The following is a 20,453-nucleotide window of genomic DNA, read 5'->3' as shown; positions in this document are numbered from 1 at the left end:
GGAGTATGAGATAGGTTCAATGTTTTGTTTTTTTATGTGCTATACCTTTTTGTTGCGTTCGATTTGTCCGCGGAGAACACGGCTGTTCGGACATTTTGTAAATAAACTAAATGGTGGGGTGTTTAGAGGACGGAGTATGTGTCATTTTTGTTCTTAAGGAAGGTAAAAATGAGCTATGAACACTCGCGGTGTACTTAATTGTTCGTAAATACACAAACTGGGGGTGTCCTCAGGACGCTGTCCGTATTGTAATCTGTCTAGTTGAATGTGTTCTAAGAACACTCGCAGTGTCCCGAAATGGTTGCAATTACACAAAATGGGGGTGTTCTGAGAACGTTGTTTGTATTGTTCGTTGTCAGGGTGAAAGTGTTTTAAGAGCACTCCTTTTGTTCGCTAATAGTACAATTTCCTAGGGGCGTCAACTGACTTTTTGTCCAGTAAAGAAACGATAAATCCGGCTGGTGTGCGCCGACATTATGTGATAATCCTATGACTGGCGCTATTGACCTGGCTGACTTGCTTTTGCGACACTAAATCATATCTCCCGCCCCTAAGCCTGATATTATCAAAGCATTCATATTCCCCGCCTTTCTCCGTGACGTTACAGGGTGCGTAATGAAACGCGCCCAGTCGTCTCCAGTACTACGCGACTTTACACAGAACCCGGAAGACAACACACATTATGTCACAACACAGCGCGCCACAATTCGGAATATGAAATTGTGATTTAAAAGCAAAGAGCAAGATTGTAAATGTTGTAAAGTACATTTATTTGACATCAAATGTTTAGAGAATATTCAGCAATTTGCATTTGTCTTTGTTGTCGATCCGCAAAAGTTCATGTTGAGACACGCGATGTTCCTTTGCGGTACAGAGAGTGTTAGATCAGCTTACAACTCAGTGCGCCACAATTCGGAATATGAAACTGTGGTTTAAAAGTAAACAGCAGGATTGTACATTTGGTAAAGTACATTTATTTCACATGAAATGTTTAGTGAATATTCAGCGATTTGCTATTGTCTCTGCTGTCGATCAGCAAAAGTTTATTTGGAGCCACGAGTTGTTCCTTTGCGGTAGATAGGCTGTTGATTTATGATAAAAGCAGTAAATGGTCGCTCTTATAATCGGAAGGTTGCTCCAACAACGAGCCATTAGACCACCCTATTGGTTGGTATGTTGTTTGTAGCTACTAGTACTGCATAAGGGCATATTGGTACTTGGCGATTGTCCCATAAAATGGTGAGGGTCATGAAGTTGCATATTTGGACTTGCACCTGGCAGTTGAAGACCCCATCCGCTGGAGTCTGTAAATCGTGACATAGACAAAATGGGGCCACGTTCCTGTTTTAAAAAACATAAATTAGTCTCACCAGCCGATCTTCATTAAAAATCATCATTTTATTTATTAGGGCATGAAACTATTTGCTATCGAAGATAGTGCAACAGAGTATGTTAATAATAAAATAATAATATTTTCCCATTCATATAGCGCTAAAAACCGTGAGGTATGTAAGCGGTGCTTATTATTAACCAGGGTGTGTGGTGCTCATTTATCGACCACGGAAGGATGAAAGGCTGAGTTTCGCCTTGCCGGGATTCAAACTTGCGTTAGCAAGCTGTGCACGGATGTCAAAGCGAGCGCTGTACTCGCTGTGCCACTTGACAGGCTACAGTGAAGTGGCACAGCGAGTCGAGCGCTTGACCGCCTATAGACCGGTTAAATTATTTCTATTAACCCACCCTGTGTCGTCTGCCTTTTTCAGAGCCCTCTAAACGACAGGGGATCAATTCGGCGGTGATAGTGCACAGTAGAAAACATTATGCCACTTTCAACGAACAAGTTCAACTTGAGCGGTCTTTAACGCTACGCTATTGTAATTATATTTGGTATAAAGTAATCTAAAGGGTTACTTACAGTACAATTGCAATTTCCATTGTCTACGAGTGGTGCAGTCCCAAAATACGACTCCGCGTGTGCCAACGATCTTTCGTATAGTGATATAATATGTAAAAGTGGTTTCGTTTCAGAAATTTCATCTTTATCTTCTCTTACGTTTTAGCAACACTCCTTCAAGAGAAGTCTTTCATCACAATCTCTGTCTGTCAAGGTCAAAACACAATACAACCTTATAGTCCGCTTCGTGAGCCTCTCCAGGGCCCGAGAAAAAAATGGAAGCAGCTGACCTTCACTGTGAAAGAGCATAAATTCTTACTTTGCAACATTCTGTGTAAAGCCATCTGTAGAAGTTGTGGAAGCAGCAGACCTTCACTGTGAACAAGCATAAATTCTTACTTTGCAACATTCTGTGTAAAGCCATCTGTAGAAGTTGGTTTTTGCACGCCATGTTTGTATATTGTTTGCGTGATATTAAAAAAACTTTGTTAAAGGGACGTTATGGTTAAGTTGCGCTATTAAAAACCTATGAAATTCAGTGAAAAAACTTTGTTAAAGGGACGTTATGACTCAAAGTAAAACCGAAAAACTCCTGAAATTCGCCAGTTATGGTAACATAAGCAACCATAATGTCGCGCCACCGTGCACTGCTAACACTAACACCCAGGACATCAAAGATGACATCGCAAATGTCATTGATGACATAAATGATGACATCACATGGCTGGCTCTCCCTTTTTATCCTTTACTGACATATCAAAGCCACATATTTTTCTTCAGTAACAGTCAGGAAGTAAAAATTGAAAAGGTACTATATTTGTAGACTTAGGGTCCTGTCACATCATATGAAACATGTACATAGCGGAAGATACAGGCTTGAAAGAGAGCAATCCTTTCTGTGCATGAAGATAATCATTATGGTTATCAGCACTTTCTCATAGTTTTATTTTTATTACTGTACCTTCCCTCTATATGCTCATATTTGTATACATTATACTCACTCTCCGTAGAGTGAATGGGAAAAAAATGTTGCTCGCGCATACAGCCCAAACCGCTGGACGGATTTCCACCAAATTTGGACCAGGAGCAGCGGCTTGGTCCCGAAAGCCTGCTTTTGCAAATTTGGTGAAAATCCGTCCAGTAGTTTTTTTTAAAATGACCAAAAAGTAGGTAAAAAAAAATTAGTGATATCTGTGTTCGGTTTGGGGATACACTTCCCTGTTCGCTGCGCGGAAAGTGTCCTGATTGGCCAATCGTCTTGCGTGATGTTCGCGGGCATGCAAAGTGTTCGCTGATTGGACAGCGTGGAGCGTGAAGCGCGTCAGATTTTTCGGTAGCGTTTTTAGAGTGTGTTGGTGTGTAGGAGTGTTTGGGGAGGGTGGGAGTGTATGAGATAGGATGAAAGTTGTGTTTTTTATGTGTTAGACGTTCTTTTTGTGTTCGATTTGTTTGCGGCCATCACAGGTGTTCTGAAATGTTGTAAATAAACTGACTAGTGGGTGTTCTAAGGAGTCAATATATGTCCGTTTTGTTCGCAAGCAAAGTGAAACTGTTCTAAGAACACTCCCGGTGTCCTGAAATGTTTGTAGGGGTTGTTCTGAGGACGCTGTCCGTATTGTTCTCTGTCAAGTTGAATGTGTTCTAAGAACACTCGCGGTGTCCTGAAATGTTAGCAAATAAACAAAATGGGGGTGTTCTGAAGACGCTTCTAAAAACACTTGCGGTGTCCGGGGAGTGTTCGTAGGGGGTGTCCTGAGGACGCTGTCCGTATTCTTCTCTGTCAAGTTGAATGTGTCCTAAGAACACTCGCAGTGTCCTGAAATGTTCGCAAATAAACAAAATGGGGGTGTTCTGAAGACGCTTCTAAGAACACTCGCGGTGTCCGGGGAGTGTTCGTAGAGGGTGTCCTGAGGACGCTGTCCGTATTGTTCTCTGTCAAGTTGAATGTGTCCTAAGAACACTCGCGGTGTACTGAAATGTTCGCAAATAAACAGGATGGTGGTGTTCTGAAGAGGCTTCTAAGAACACTCGCGGTGTCCGGGGAGTGTTCGTAGGGGGTGTCCTGAGGACGCTGTTCGTATTGTTCTCTGTCAAGTTGAATGTGTCCTAAGAACACTCGCAGTGTCCTGAAATGTTCGCAAATAAACAAAATGGGGGTGTTCTGAAGACGCTTCTAAGAACACTCGCAGTGTCCGGGGAGTGTTCGTAGGGGGTGTCCTGAGGACGCTGTCCGTATTGTTCTTTGTCAAGTTGAATGTGTCCTAAGAACACTCTATGGTGTCCTGAAATGTTCGCAAATAAACAAGATGGTGGTGTTCTGAAGACGCTTCTAAGAACACTCCCGGTGTCTGGGGAGTGTTCGTAGGGGGTGTCCTGAGGACGCTGTCCGTATTGTTCTTTGTCAAGTTGAATGTGTCCTAAACACACTCGCGGTGTCCTGAAATGTTCGCAAATAAACAAGATGGTGGTGTTCTGAAGACGCTTCTAAGAACACTCCCGGTGTCCTGGAATGTTCGTAGAGGGTGTCCTTAGGACGCTGTCCGTATTGTTCGTTGTTAAGTTGAAAGTCTTGTAAGAACTATCGCGTTGTTCTGAAATGTTCGTAGGGGGTGTCCTGAAAACGGTGTCCGTATTGTTCGCTGGCAAGTTCAAAGTGTTCTAAGAACACTCACATTGTTGGCAGACATTAAAAGTTTCCAATAGATCATAGTTGAAATGTTTGACTCTATGGATGTGATATGCTGCGGTGGTTGTTGCCAGGGCATAGAGTCTTGGGTGCATGGCCATTTGGCCATGCACCCAAGACTCTATGCCCTGGCAACAACCACCGCAGCATATCACATTCATATTTGCTTATAACTTTGGGTGAAAAACAAATGTATAAGGAACAAAGGTATTAGATACTATAGATGTGATATGCTGCTATGGTTGTCCTTATTATTGTATACTTACTGTTTGGTCTAGTAATGGGAGCCCATGTTTTTCTTCTTCATTTCTGTGATAAAAGAAAATAGCATGTTAGTATTAGTATTTTGTAATAACTTATTACATTGTATAAGCAATATACTTTTATTTTTTTTCGACCCTCATATTTAGTAGAGTACAAATCAGAGTACTGTGCAATTTGCTCAGTTTCTGTATTTGTTGCTAAAATCATTGGGTCTGTGGGAGAAAAAAAAATCCATGTTGGATTAAAAAAAAAACCTTTTTCTGTTATGCTACAGTTTATTTGTTTGTTTGTTTTCAGTGTTCACTTGTTGTTTCTGGCTAATGCGTTATACTTTGCTTTGTTGTATTTTTTTTGGAGCAGTAACAGATTCTTCATTTGTTTTGATATTATAAAATTTTGGAGCAGTTAGATACCAATTGGCATATTCTAACTGTCTATTTTTTTAATATATTTTAGTGGTTTTGATTTACCAATTTGGATATTGTTAAATTTTGGGACAGTTAGATACCAATTGGCGTATTCTAACTGTGTATTTTTTGGTCTAATTTAGTGGTATTTATTTATCTGATTAGTTGTTGTAGAATCTTTGAGCTGTTAGATAGCTTTTGGAGTATTCTAACAGTTTATATTATTTTAACACAAATTTATAATTTTGGGACAGTTAGATACCAATTGGCGTTTTCTAACTGTGTATTTTTTGGTCTAATTTAGTGGTATTCATTTATCTGATTAGTTGTTGTAGAATCTTTGAGCAGTTAGATAGCTTTTGGAGTATTCTAACAGTTTATATTTTTGTAACACAAATTTACTTAAAGGTTTAAATACAGTTTGTTTATCAAATTTTGGTTTTAAGAACATCAAATAAGCGTTTGCAAGATTTGCTGGTAATCTCTGCTTTAGAGTAATGGTACTATCATTACATTCAAACCATCCACATTTCTTTTTTATGTATGCAGTGTAGTGCCCTGAATTGGTTGTGGCTCCTGCGTGGTAGATTATACCTATTGTTGTGAAGGTTTTCTTACCAAGTGATATTTGACCATGTGTGAATCCAGTCAGCTTGCAGTTGTTTTTGGTACCATCTGCATTGTAACGTAGAAGCATTAGTATTACGTATTTACTATGTGTTTGTATTACTAACGTGGAGCGATTATCTGAATTGCAGGTAGAGCATAATCTACCATGGTTTGCATTTTGTACAAGTTGCTGAAATGGAATGGATTCACAATTTGGTATTGATATATATATGAAGCGTTCATTGGGGATTTCTTCTTGTGTCACATTGTTGCAGAGAGTGCATGTATGTTTCCACATGTATGAAATCTGAAAGATTTCATTTATAGGTATGTTTTTGTTTTCCAGTACTTGTAGTAAGTACATTAGAAATTCTTGTGGATCTTCCTGTGAGTTTATAGTGAATTTCACCATTCCAGCACAGTAGTCCAATTGTCGTCTTATTCCAAAAACACTATATGTGTTGTCAGGATTGTTTGCTGTATTTCTGTGAAGTACTAACATTTGCAAACACAATGGGTCTGTACTGTGTGAGTAAATGTTGTCAACAATTGGTGGTAATTGAAATAGAATATTCATTGCTACATTTGCATAGCAACTTACACCAACTATAGTTGAGAATTTAAATGGTCCAGGTAGTTCTGTATCTAACTGCTTTTTTTGGAGTTTGTCTTCCTTCTTTAAAGAAGTACCTGGTTTACTTTCTCTAATTGTAACGCTCACCTGATTCCCACGGAGGCGCAGGTCTGGCTTTGAGTGCTGATGCTTCTTCAATGGTGAAGCGCAGGACTCTGAAGATGGACAGGAAGGGCCCCTCTACTCTGCCTTCTCTGGCTCGCAGGAATATTCCCCTGTGCGTGAAAAGGGAATATTACCTACTGACTGAGTTATGCTCAAGCCTCCCACTCTCTTCCAACCCTCCACGATACCCTTCCACGATTCCCCGTGAAGTCTCACCTTAGGGTCAGGAAGGATGAGCTCTCCATCCTGCTTCTGATGCAGGGGCGCGTTGAAACCCAGTTACTTCACTGGATTGAGGATTGATGGGAGTTCAGGTAAGCTTGACTATTCAGGTAAGGCGCTGCAAAGGTTCTGCTGCAAGTTCAAAAGTCCAAGCTTAATAATTATGTTCATTGTCTTGTTGCAGCAAGCGCTAATGCTTATGTCTTTTTCCCCTTAGGGGCCGGGGTTCGGAATGCCTGGAAGCGGCAAGACCCGAAATGAAATGGGAATGACCCAACAGGTAAGTCTTAGGAGGAAACTGAGCTTTTCCTATTCCTTTCCTTCTCTCACCTTGTTCTTGTCTTTTTCTCTCTAGGCTCTGGGAAGTGGCTGTGGATCCGGATGATCGCTGCTGAAGATGGAGGCGTCCAGAATAGGTGAGTGAAATGCAGCGCTGCAGCGATCATAGCGAAATGCTTTTAAAAATGATGTCTTCCTTTTCAGGATCGTCGGTGTGATGTCTCCGTGGTGCTGATTTAGCAGGTAAGGTCTTTTGTCTCCCTTTGCAGGTGACCCAGGATACTGACAGGCGTGGCTGAGGTCCAGATGCAGGAGCTGACACGGTGAGCGTCCAGCTGCGAGGAGCAGAACAACGCAAAGCGTGAGTTGCTGATCGGGTGTGGTTTAAATAGCTTTGGAAGAAGTTCCAATTGTGTATCCTTTCACCGATCAGGTAAGTATCCTTCCCCGACCACACCCGGGTGGAAAGTAGTCCCACAGGTAAAGTAGTTCCATTCAGGCCTCAAGGGGCCTGGATGTAGCAGCATGGTCTGCATCAGGTAAGTGCACATTAAAACACTTGAACACATGTCTAGCTTTATGAGCCTGGCGACTAAGGCGCCAGGACAGGGGTCCAACATGAGCCTGGCGCCTAAGGCGCCAGGACTGCGTCCAAAGGGCCCCAGCTTGGGCCCGCTGGCACTCCCCTGGGGGAAATGATGCCTGCCTCTGGGGTTGCTGGGTCGGACCTTGCTTCTTGGAGGTAGGCATCATGACAGTACCCCCCCCTCAAGGCCCCTCCCAAGGTTCTTTCCTTCGGGGGTTTTGGCTTGTTTGGAAATCTCCGGTGAATCCTTTGTACAATCGAGGTGCGTGGATATGGTTACTTGGCTCCCACGATCTCTCCTGAGGTCCATATCCCTTCCAGTCAACAAGATAGAAGAGTTTCGACTTTACCACCTTGGAGTCTAAAATGTCTTTAACTTCGAATTCTAATTCCCCTTCAATTTGAACTGGATCTGGAGGCTTGTACAATCGGGTTCCTGGTTGTACTGGCTTCAAAAGTGATGCATGAAAAACTGGATGAATACGCATGTTGGACGGTAGATCCAGTTTAAAGGCCACTGGGTTGATGATAGCCTTGATGGGATAAGGTCATATGAATCTGGGATTGAAGGTTTGCTGGCCCTTGAGGGGTAAATGTTTAGTTGCTAGCCATACCTGGTCTCCTACTTGGTAAGGAGGAGTTTTACTTCGGTGCAAATCAGCGTTTTCTTTATACTTTTTCTTGGCTTGCTGTAAATGACTTGCAGCTTCTTTGAAGGCTTGGGTTATTGTGGAATGCAGATGATTTACTGCGGGCATTTCCAGGGTCAGAGGTGGATCTAGGTCAGAGGTCCGAGGATGGTGACCATACAAAGTATAAAAAGGGGTTTGTCCGGTTCCAGAATGCACTGAGTTGTTGTATGCATATTCTGCGATCCAAAGAATGTCTTTCCAATTCAACTCAGATTGGTGTAACATGCACCGAAGATATTGCTTGAGAGTCTGATTGGTTCTCTCGGTTTGTCCGTCAGTCTGGGGGTGGTGGCTGGTGGATAACCGTACATCTATTTGTGCTAATCGGCAACACTTCTTCCAAAAATGGGAGATAAATTGACTTCCACGATCCGAGACTAATACGCAAGGGAAACCATGTATGCAAACTATATTCTCCAGGAATTCCTTGGCCAAGGTGGAAGCTGAAGGCAAACCTTTTAAAGGGATAAAGTGAGCCATTTTGGAGAATAGGTCCACAATTACAAGGATTGTGTTGTAACCAGCACAAGGAGGCAGGTCGGTTATAAAGTCCATTGACAGGGTGTGCCATGGTGCCGGTGGAATATCCAAGGGTTGAAGTAGGCCGGCTGGCCTTTTCTTTTGAGCTTTCTTTTGGGCGCAAATTCCGCAAGACAGAACAAAAGACTTTATGTCTTTTCTCCAAGAAGGCCACCAGAAGTGGCGTTTGATTTTTTCCTCCGTTTTAGCGATACCAGGGTGTCCTTCCATTAAAGATTCATGATGATGGGCAATAACAAGTTCTTGCAATTCTTTACTTGGCAGAAACAACCGCTCCTGGAAGTAGGGTAAATCATCCTTAACGGTGTAATGAGGACCCTTTTGACTCCATTCCCGTAAGGTTGAAGAGTCTAGAAGTTGTTTTACTTGCGTTTGAATGTCCTCAATAGTTTGCAATGAAGTTAAGCCTAAGATTCTTTGCTCAGGTATGATGGGCACAGGTTCTGAACTCGAATTAGGTTCTTCCATGCCAATCTGGGATAAGGCGTCCGCTTTTCCATTCTAGCAGCCAGGGCGATAGGTAATTACAAAATCAAATTCCGCAAAGAATAGAGCCCATCGGAGTTGTCGTGAAGATTGAGCTTTGGCCGTCTTTAAATACTGTAAGTTTCTGTGGTCCGTAATTACTGTGATGGTGTGTCTTGCCCCGAGAAGGTAGTGACGCCAAGCCCTGAAAGCAGATTTGATGGCCAGTAACTCTTTATCGGTAATTGCGTAGTTGATTTCAGGAGGAGAAAATGTTCTGGACCAAAAGGCCACTGGGTGTAGTTGGTTAGTTTTTGGGTCTCTTTGCGACTGGACAGCTCCCATGGCCGAACTGGATGTGTCGGTTTCCACAATGTACGGGAGATCTGGGTGTGGGTGCTTCAATACAGGTGCAGAGGTGAATTTGGTTTTCAGGTCCTGAAAGGCTTGTTCGGCCTCAAGAGTCCATTCGAAGCGTTTGTTTTTCTTTAGGAGAGCTCTGATGAGTTGGACTGTTCGGGAAAATTCCGGAATGAATCTTCGATAGAAATTGGCAAAGCCGAGCATGCTCTGAACTCCCTTCACTGAGCTAGGAGATGGCCATTTGAGGATGGCGTCCACCTTTCGCGAGTCCATTCGGACTCCTTGAGGTGTCAGGATGAATCCGAAAAACTCAACTTCTGTGGTATGAAAAACGCATTTTTCGAGCTTTGCAAATAGTCTGTGCTGGCGCAATTTCTCAAGAACTGCCCAAACATGTTTTCTGTGATCAGATTCTGAAGAAGAGTACACCAGGATGTCGTCAATGTAAACAATGACACAGACATCGATAAGTTCCTGAAGAACATCATTCATAAAGTACTGAAATGCGGCAGGTGCATTGCACAAACTGAAGGGCATCACCTGATATTCGAATAGCCCAAACTTGGTGCGGAATGCAGTCTTCCATTCGTCGCCTTCTTTTATACGCACCAGGTGATAAGCTCCTCGGAGATCTAACTTGGTGTACACACAAGCATCTTTCACCTGGTCGATAAGCTCAGGGATCAAGGGCAGAGGATAACGATTCTTAATCGTTATTTGATTTAGGGCGTGATAGTCTATACACGTTCTAAGGTCGCCCTCTTTTTTCGGCACGAAGAATAGAGCTGAAGAGACAGGAGACTTGGACGGGAGAATAAAACCATTGGCTAGGTACTGATCTAAATACTGACGCAAATGCAGGTTCTCAGGTTCCGTAAGAGCATAAATCCTACTACAAGGGAGTTGAGCATTGGGTACCAGATCGATTTGGCAATCATAAGACCGATGGGGAGGTAACGTGTTAGCCTGTTCTTTCTGAAAAACGTCTTAGAATTCTTGGTATTCTGACGGTAACTGTACAGGGGTGGTAGTTGCTGAGGCTAGACCCATAGCTGGATTTCTTGGATAACAAGTTGGTTCACAATCAGGAAAACTTATCTTCTTTGCTCGCCAGTCAATTCTGGGATTATGTGTTTCTAACCAAGGAATTCCAAGAATTACTTGAAATTGTGGGGCCTTGATCACATCAAGCACGATTGCTTCCCGATGTCCATCCTGACCCACCAGTGTCACTTCAACAGTGGAATGCGTTACAGGCACTGAGGCTATTTCGGTTCCATCTACTGTAGTGATGACATCTTGGGTTACTTTCGGGCGGAGAGGAAGCTTAATCATGGAAGCCAATTCACGGTCTATGTAATTTCCAATAGCTCCACTGTCGATGTATGCTTTTATAGCATGCAACTGCTGAGGCTGTTTTGGGTCCACGAGCACCATTGGCATGACAAAATGCGAGGTCAAAGAGTTAGTTTTCAAGCTCGGCAAGCGGACCCCTACACTTGTCGGGCTAGGTCGTTTCCCGAATCAGGTGTCAATAATTCGTTATCAGTAGCTCCAACCACCTTCTTAGGTGGTTTAACTGGACAATTTCGAAGAAAGTGTCCGGAAGTCCCGCAATACAGACAAAGTTTCATTTGCCGCCTTCTCTCTCGTTCTTTCTGCGTTAATGGTCCTTTAACACCACCGATTTGCGTAGGTTCAGATACGTCGGTACTCTTGGAGTTAGCGTGGGTTTTGATTGGTATTCGTGTTTCGTACTTGAACCAATCTGCTTTTCTATTTTGAAGTCTGTGATCAAGTTGAACCACCAAGTCTATGTAGTCTGCGCAGACCTGGGGTGGGTTTACTAACTGAGCTAGAACATCCTTAAGCTCTCCTCGCAGGCCTCGATGAAACAATGTGATCCTTTTGTTTTCTGGCCATCCAGTTTCCACAACCAGTCTGTTAAAGATGGCAATGTAGGGCAGAAGATCCTGATTACCTTGTCGTAAGGATAGCAGTTCGTTATCAAGGGCCTGTCCTTGAGAGTGTCGAGCGAACAATCTTTCCATGCTGGCCTGGAAGACCTGAAAGTTCTGGAGAATGGGATCATCCTGATTTACCAATGGAATAGACCAATCGGCAGCACTGCCACTGAGGTAAGATAGCATAAAGGCTACCTTGGCCTGGTCGTTAGGGAAGGCTCCGGGTCTGCATAGAAAGTGTAAACGACATTGGTTCATAAAGACGGCATATTTCTTGGGATCCCCCGCAAAACATTCAGGCGGGGCCAAAGGCATGTGTCCAGGTAGATTGATTTGTACCGGGTTATTCAAACCCATTGATGTGGTAATGTCTCCGGAAGTAGGTAAAGGAGTGTGCCCTGCCTGGGCCTGTAATAACCTTTTGGCTAGGTCATCTGTTCTTTCCTTGTATAGGATCAGTTCTCTTTTGAGAGCGTGAGTCTCCTGGCGGGCTGAGTGCACCTCTGCCCGTAATTCCCCCAAAAGCTGGGCCAGCTGGTCAGTCTCGGAAGTCTCCATAGCGCCTGGGTGGGAAATTGTGGGTAGGCGTCGCGTTCTGTAACGCTCACCTGATTCCCACGGAGGCGCAGGTCTGGCTTCGAGTGCTGATGCTTCTTCAATGGTGAAGCGCAGGACTCTGAAGATGGACAGGAAGGGCCCCTCTACTCTGGCTTCTCTGGCTCGCAGGAATATTCCCCTGTGCGTGAAAAGGGAGTATTATCTACTGACTGAGTTATGCTCAAGCCTCCCACTCTCTTCCAACCCTCCACGATACCCTTCCACGATTCCCTGTGAAGTCTCACCTTAGGGTCAGGAAGGATGAGCTCTCCATCCTGCTTCTGATGCAGGGGCGCGTTGAAACCCAGTTACTTCACTGGATTGAGGATTGATGGGAGTTCAGGTAAGCTTGACTATTCAGGTAAGGCGCTGCAAAAGTTCTGCTGCAAGTTCAAAAGTCCAAGCTTAATAATTATGTTCATTGTCTTGTTGCAGCAAGCGCTAATGCTTATGTCTTTTTCCCCTTAGGGGCCGGGGTTCGGAATGCCAGAGATATGGCGCCGACCCGAAGTGAAACGTGCAGTTCCAGTAAATGACGGGTAAGTTCTGGATGAGAGCTCGTGTAATGTCTTTGCATTTGCTCATTCAATGTCTTTGTCTTTTTTCCCCATAGGGGCCGGGGTCCGGAAAATGCCTGGAAGCGGCAAGACCCGAAATGAAATGGGAATGACCCAACAGGTAAGTCTTAGAAGGAAACTGAGATTTTGCTATTCCTTTCCTTCTCTCACCTTGTTCTTGTCTTTTTCTCTCTAGGCTCTGGGAAGTGGCTGTGGATCCGGATGATCGCTGCTGAAGAGGGAGGCGTCCAGGATAGGTGAGTGAAATGCAGCGCTGCAGCGATCGTAGCGAAATGCTTTTAAAAATTATGTCTTCCTTTTCAGGATCGTCGGTGTGATGTCTCCGTGGTGCTGATTTAGCAGGTAAGGTCTTTTGTCTCCCTTTGCAGGTGACCCAGGATACTGACAGGCGTGGCTGAGGTCCAGATGCAGGAGCTGACACGGTGAGCGTCCAGCTGCGAGGAGCAGAACAACGCGAAGCGTGAGTTGCTGATCGGGTGTGGTTTAAATAGCTTTGGAAGAAGTTCCAAGTGTGTATCCTTCCACCGATCAGGTATGTATCCTTCCCCGACCACACCCGGGTGGAAAGTAGTCCCACAGGTAAAGTAGTTCCATTCAGGCCTCAAGAGGGCCTGGATGTAGCAGCATGGTCTGCATCAGGTAAGTGCACATTAAAACACTTGAACACATGTCTAGCTTTATGAGCCTGGCGCCTAATGCGCCAGGACAGGGGTCCAACATGAGCCTGGCGCCTAAGGCGCCAGGACTGTCTCCAAAGGGCCCCAGCTTGGGCCCGCTGGCACTCCCCTGGGGGAAATGATGCCTGCCTCTAGGGTTGCTGGGTTGGACCTGGCTCCTTGGAGGTAGGCATCATGACACTAATTGATTCTTTTTTGTTTGTGGTACTTGATGAAGTATTAGTTTCTTTTACTCTCTTTGGAGGATTTGCAGTGACGTCCTGTTGCATTTCTGTTTGATTTAGTTTTCTTTTACAACGTTTTAGTTTTTGTGGAACAGAATATGTGTTTAGATGGGGAGTGTATAGTGAGCGAAGTCTATTATATTCTAAAATGCAAGGAATATCAGCGTTTACTTTACTTGCATCAAAGTTGATTAGAAATAGACCGTCAAGTGTACGTAAGCGTGATAGTGCTACGTAGCTCATGCCTTCTTTAAAGACTGTGTTACCAATATCTATCATTGCTTTGTCTAGGGTAAGACCTTGTGATTTATGAATTGTGACTGCGTATGCAAGAGTTAGAGAAAATTGTTCTCTGCTTACATACATATCTTTGAAGAGAAGGAATCTAGCTGTTGAGCATCCTATCCGTTTTACTTCTGAAAGTTTGTCAAAGAGTATATTGACAAACTGAATTTTGTTGTCACGTGGGTATGTTTGAAAGCCAACAACTGTACCCAGTGCTCCATTAACTAGTCCTTGGTCCACGTCAAGGTTACGTTTAAGCATTACTCTGCAATTTAATGATAATTATAACATCTTTTCTAAGCCTGCTGTGTTTGAGATTGATTTTTATAAATTATTTAGTCTTGTTGTGGCTTGGTCACACATGGGTAGTGTCATACCATGTACATCTAGTTTGTCTGTGGCGCTAATTTCCATTATTGGTTGCATTTCTTTACTTAGCATGATTTCATTGAATTTGAAACAGCTTGCAAGAGTTGGCATTAAGGCCATACAATTGACATTTTTGTGGGCTAATTGTTCCATAACATCTATAGCACATGCATTATCGCCATAAAGTGCATTCATGTGCCGTGTTTTCAATGTTGCTTCTGCTTCTTTAGAAAGTATACCAACTCTCAAACTTTTTAAAATGTTGGCATAAGTTAGATCTGCAGATTGGCACATGTTTTCTGTTAATTCTCTGTATTGGAAATGTTGCCAAAGGTTGACATTTCCAATGCTGCCAACAGTTTTACGGCAGAGTTTGTGCCCTAATGTTTTAAAAATAGGTTCACCTTTTACTGGTGTTAATTGAAGCAGATCTCCAAAAACAATAATGTGTTTTCCTGCAAAGAGCTCTTCATAGTCTGTTTTGAGTACTTGTAATCTGAGGTGAATCAAAGCTAACATCAGGTTGGAGACCATGCTCACTTCATCTATTAGTATCGGTGTAATGTAACACCACCTATGTTGTAGGCAGCTAAACCTGTGGGGGCAGTGACAACAGCTGACAGTTTGTTGTTTGTCAATTGTTGAAGGAACTTACTCATGATTTTGATTAGGAATGTTTTGCCAGAACCAACTTCACCACTGACATACAGTAGTATAGGTTTATAATTATGGCAGGAACATTCTTTATTTTCATGTTTTAGTCCATGTGCAATTAGTTTTGTTTCTTCTTGAAAAATGCTACTTTGCTCATTGTTTAGTTTTGATTGTAGTATAGTTAAGTCTTCCTTATCTTCATACTGACACATGGTGTTTTCTACTTCTATCATAGCTAATTCTGCCTCATTTGTTATTAGTGGTTCTCCCAGTGGTTCTTGGCTTCCTGTTACAGAAGGTTGACTACTGTCAGGAGTATCCTTATCTAGTTGGGCTTGGAGTTCTTCTTCATGTTGCTGTTCATTGTGCAACATTGTTTTGTACTGTGTAAAGTTTACATCAGTTATAGTGCTTTCATTTGCTTTGAAAGCATCCTCATATGAGTCATAGTTATCTAGTAATAGTTCTTCTTTTCTCCATGGTTTGAAGAGTTGTAGCAGGGACATGTAATATACTTCTTTATGTTGAGGAGTCTTCAATGACAATTTGATATGATTAATTAAATTTGGTTTAGTGAGTTTAACTAAGCTGCCTTCACAGTCTGTCACTCTATATTTACCTTTTTTTTCATCGGGTTTCATATTATTTTTGTATGTGTAGTTTTGGGCTATTTAGTATAGACACATGTTTTCCAAAGTATTACTTCTGTTTGGGTAGTATGTGTCCAATACATTGTTTTTTAAAATGTCTTGGCTGTTGGGATCATGTTTGGCTATTGTTTCTATATCTTCATATGATTTTAGAACTCTTTTTCTAGATTTAGCTGGACCAAGACTTCGCCATACTATATTTTCAGATTTACCATACAATGAAGTACCAGTTAAACGATCAGCTGCTTCATAAGATCCACATTCTCTATGGGTGAGCATTTTTATGCCCAAGCTGTATAATTTCTGAGATACTGTTTTATCTGATGACAGGTCATTCCAGAGGTCTTGGAGCTCTGTCTTTTCTGCTTTAGTTAAGTATGCTGTGACATATCGTGCAACTGCAGTAGAATTGTCTGCAATGTACTGCACATCTATGTTTGCATTCCATAAGTGGGCAATGATTGCATTATAATCATTGATATATTTTTCTTCTTCTTTTCTTTTTATGTAATATGTATTTTTAGGTGACTTTCCTTTAACAGTATGTCTAACTGAAGACATGAGGTTGTTTACTTGATCTGTATTTGTAACTGGTCTAGGGAAACCAAATCGGCATTTGGTGTAGTATTTGCCTTTGTTTTTGTATTTGCGACAACAATATTTTCTACATTTGTGTCTTTGAAATTGTAAAATTTGTGCACGAAGATCACTATTTGTGGCTTCTGATGGAATTTCACAAGTGACATATTTTTCAATAAACTGTAAAACAGTGGCATCACTCTCTTGACCAAATTTAGGAGCATCTTTAATCCATAAAAGCATGTGGATATGTGGTGCTCCTCTGGCTTGGTATTCTTTTCTCCAAAAGAAGTGTTGCACTTCTCCAAGGGGAGGAACAGTTTTATTACAAATAAAATGTAGCATAGCAATTAAGCGATGGTGAAAATATCTTGAAACATTAACAGGATCCAAAGAACAAAGTTCTCCAGGTGTTAGAATATCTATGTTTGTTTTGTTTTTATTTGATATGTGTAGGAAATCATGTAAATCTTCCCATGCATATTCTGCACAACTTAATGTAACAAACCAAGTGGGTGGGCCAAGGTTTCTGATCATACAACGTACATCTCTATGACGTCGAAACCAGTACTCTTTAGTACCACGCATATTTGCTAATAGATTTGTAATATTTGATTGTAAAACATCATCCTTTTGTTGCACGTTCTCTAATAATTGTGTAGCTGTCATATTTTGAAAGTGTGATCCTGATTTTAATATGTGTGCAACTCCGTAACATAAAGTTGCTAGTTCACTTTCAAAGAGTAGGTGGAATATGTATTCCACATTTTGTCTAAATCTGGGATCTTCAGAATACATCCGTAATGAGCGGTATTCTGAAGCTGATATTTGAATAGGTCTATCATCATACCTTCCTCCTTTGCCAGTAGGAAAGAGTAGAGGAAAAGCACGTGCTTCTATACTTTTTTCCCATATACTGATTGGCGATCCTTTTGTTTGACGCATTTGGTAAGTTTCTAGTACATCTTGTACGGTGTCATTACAGTGCAAAGATTGAATTGTATAATGGTCTAAAGTATTTGATATTGTAGCAGGATCTAGTAGCTCAAATTGACCAGCTTCTTGTGTTTCTTGAATTATTTCAGTTGTATCTTTCAAGTTTTCTTCAATATTAATTTCTTTGTAATATTCATTATTCTCTTTAAGATATTGGACGGCTTGTCTAACTTTATATAAATCTACCAGCTGTTGCCATATTTTTTTGTCTTTTGTAGGTACTCCATTTACTAATATAATTAAAGATTGCTGCATTGGACGTTGCACTCCTAGAGTATGCACATTTTCTTTTAGATTTAATGGTAAATAAACTACTTTTCCACTAATGCCTTTTACCAATTCAGAGGGAGGTAATTTTGCTGTTTTTGGTTGAAGGCGTATTATTGCTTGAAATGGGTGTACTGTTTGAATTATGATGCTATCATATAAATTAAGTTGTTGTAGAGGTTTTGGTACTGGGTATAATTCCAAATTATTTGTGATAGAACGTGAAGGAGTTTGGTTGTTGTCAAGTTTTGTAGTGCAATTACTGCAAAGTATTAAGGGCTCAGTTATTTCATATTTGTTTTCTGCTAGAAGGTAGAGAGCTAATTCAAACCATTTAGAATCTTAATTGTCTTCTATTTTGTATGATAGGTCCACAGTTTTTGTTTTACTTTTATAAAAAATTCTACGGCAACATACACATACATGGTTTGGTACTTCAGCTGATGTACTTTTAAATTTTAGTATTTCTTTTTTGTATGTGTTTAGCAAAAGGTTGCCATGTGTAGAATTGTTGCTTAATTGGTTTAAAGCTATTTCATTCTGTAAATGGCTTTCACTTCCAAAATATTTTTTCTGGATATAGTGAATTTCTGCAAGTAGGTCTTTTGCTGTACCATGTAGAAGGATGTTATTTAACTTTGCTAGTGCTAAAGCAGGACTTTTAGCATAGTTCAGTTTATAGACTAGATTTCTTATAGTTGAATGATGTGTTGATATCCTTTTGATATCATGGAAAGTGGTTTTACAAGTAGGTCCTGTAATGCAGGCCAATGAATGTCCTTGTAGTCCTGTGTACTTGCGCACTGGACAGGTATCTATATTTTGCAGTAATTTAATTTTGATTTTGTCTTTGCTTTTTACATATTTATTGAGGAATTGGTGTAAAGATTTGAAACATTGTTTGGGAATGTTACACATTGACGTGCATGGCCATTTGTACACTAGACATTCTGATCCAGTTGAGTGGAGGGGTAATTCTAAGTTTTCAGGGCATATTTTTGTAAGGAGTACTTCTTGTTCCATTATGGTATTATTCACTTTTTCATAACCTCGACCACTGCTATTTATGGCAATTGTATTTGTTTGCTTTTGTTTGTACGCTTCTTCATTAAAATATGGTTCTGTGCTCGTAGTGTGATTCCATTCACCTCCGCAGATACTTAAGAAGTTCTTTCTGTTGACATTTCGCTTATTGAGAAGTATTTTTTGTAATTTAGTTATTAGTTTTGTTAGTGGTTTCATTTTGATTAACAGTAAAATAAATACATTTCTTTTGAGAAGAATTGCACTGTCCATCAATGCTTCTAAGATTAATTTCCTACGATAGGTTTTAAGCTTTGAACCTGATTTCTCTCCTGTTTTTATAAGATTTTGAAGGACTTTGTGACGGTATATTTTGGCTAAAGTACTTTTCTTGGTATGCTTACTTTGCACTATATTAAAATTTGAAGAAGTAGTTTTATCTGTACTGATAGCTGATTTTCTGTTAATTGTTTTTTGGTTTGTTTTACATTTTGATAGAGGAAGCGAAGTTGTTGTACTTGAAACTTCTTGTGTTTCACTAAATGATTGTATTAGCTGTTTTGTTTCAACTTGTTTTACAAATTCTGCTAGAGATGGATGCTTATGTTGGACACCTTTATTTTCATTTGCTCTAATTTTGCGTTTCTTTCTACGGAGTTGTCTTTTGGTAGGCATTCTTTAGGGTCTGTTGAAAAAAATAAAGAAGATATGGGTTGGGGTGTTCTGGAATGTATGTGTGCTGTGTGCATGAGTGTTTGAGTAAGATGATCAAGATGTATGTAATGGTGTGTGATTGTGCATTGGGAACTAAAACTAGTAGGGATAGGTATTCTTGAATTTATGTGTCACTAAACTGGGGTTCAGATGACAAAAAAAAAGTAAGCTAGTGGTGTGGAAAAGTACAAATAGTAAATCTAATGTATACAATTAAAACAGTTGTTTGTTCTATAATATGAAAATTGTAGTGGTTCAGTTGGCTAATTTGTGTGTCCAAAAATAGAAATTTGTGGGCCATTCTGGTTGTAAATCGCTGTTTACGACATGGAAAGTTTTGGACAAAATGGTACAAAATCTCTATTTTAAGAAACCAAAATAGCTGGTATTAATGTTATAGTATATTTGATTAATAATATAAATATTATGGTGATATTTTACTTACTTTTTTAAAAAATTAACAGGTAACTTCTTAGTTTTTCTTTCTTCTTCGAATTTGACTGCTTCTTTTCAGGAAACTGGTCTTCACTGCAACTGTAAAAGCTTCAAATTAGTAACTTAGTTTGTATATAGCACTGTTTTTAATTTAGATATTGATTTTTTTTAATTGAAATCCTCAGTGCCTTCTGTAAAACCATTAAACTAATTTATTTACATAAGATACATTGCATCAGTTCAGTACATATGATATGTTCTTAATGAACAAATTGTATTGAATGACTAACTGTAGCAAAAATAAATATCTTTACTATGTCTTGTGAAATTTATAATATATTAGTGAATACCACTATTTCTGTAAGTAAACTGTTCTAGGTAATAGCGCCTCAATGTTATGTCTAATTTAAAGTAATTAAGTAAATAAATAAATAAAAACAAAAAATATGAAATTGTATAAGTATTTTTATAAAGGTTTAAACATAGATTGTGTTTGCATGCAATTTTGTTTGAATATATGTAGTCTATATATTTCATTTAAAAAATGTTAGTTTAACATGATTTGAGTGTGTGTGCATAAAGAAAGTAAAAAGTATAAAGGTGTATAAGTGATAGTTGATTTTAGGAAATTGAAAAAAGTACAGTAAATTCATTTTACAGATTTTACAAGGTAAAAGTCTGTTTGAAAATGTGTT

This window comes from Ambystoma mexicanum, chromosome 10 (genome assembly GCF_040938575.1).
Source record: "Ambystoma mexicanum isolate Mex_15411 chromosome 10, UKY_AmexF1_1, whole genome shotgun sequence".
Taxonomy (NCBI): Eukaryota; Metazoa; Chordata; class Amphibia; order Caudata; family Ambystomatidae; genus Ambystoma; species Ambystoma mexicanum.
The sequence above is the reverse complement of the archived record's forward strand: the minus strand, read 5'-3'. Positions refer to the sequence as shown.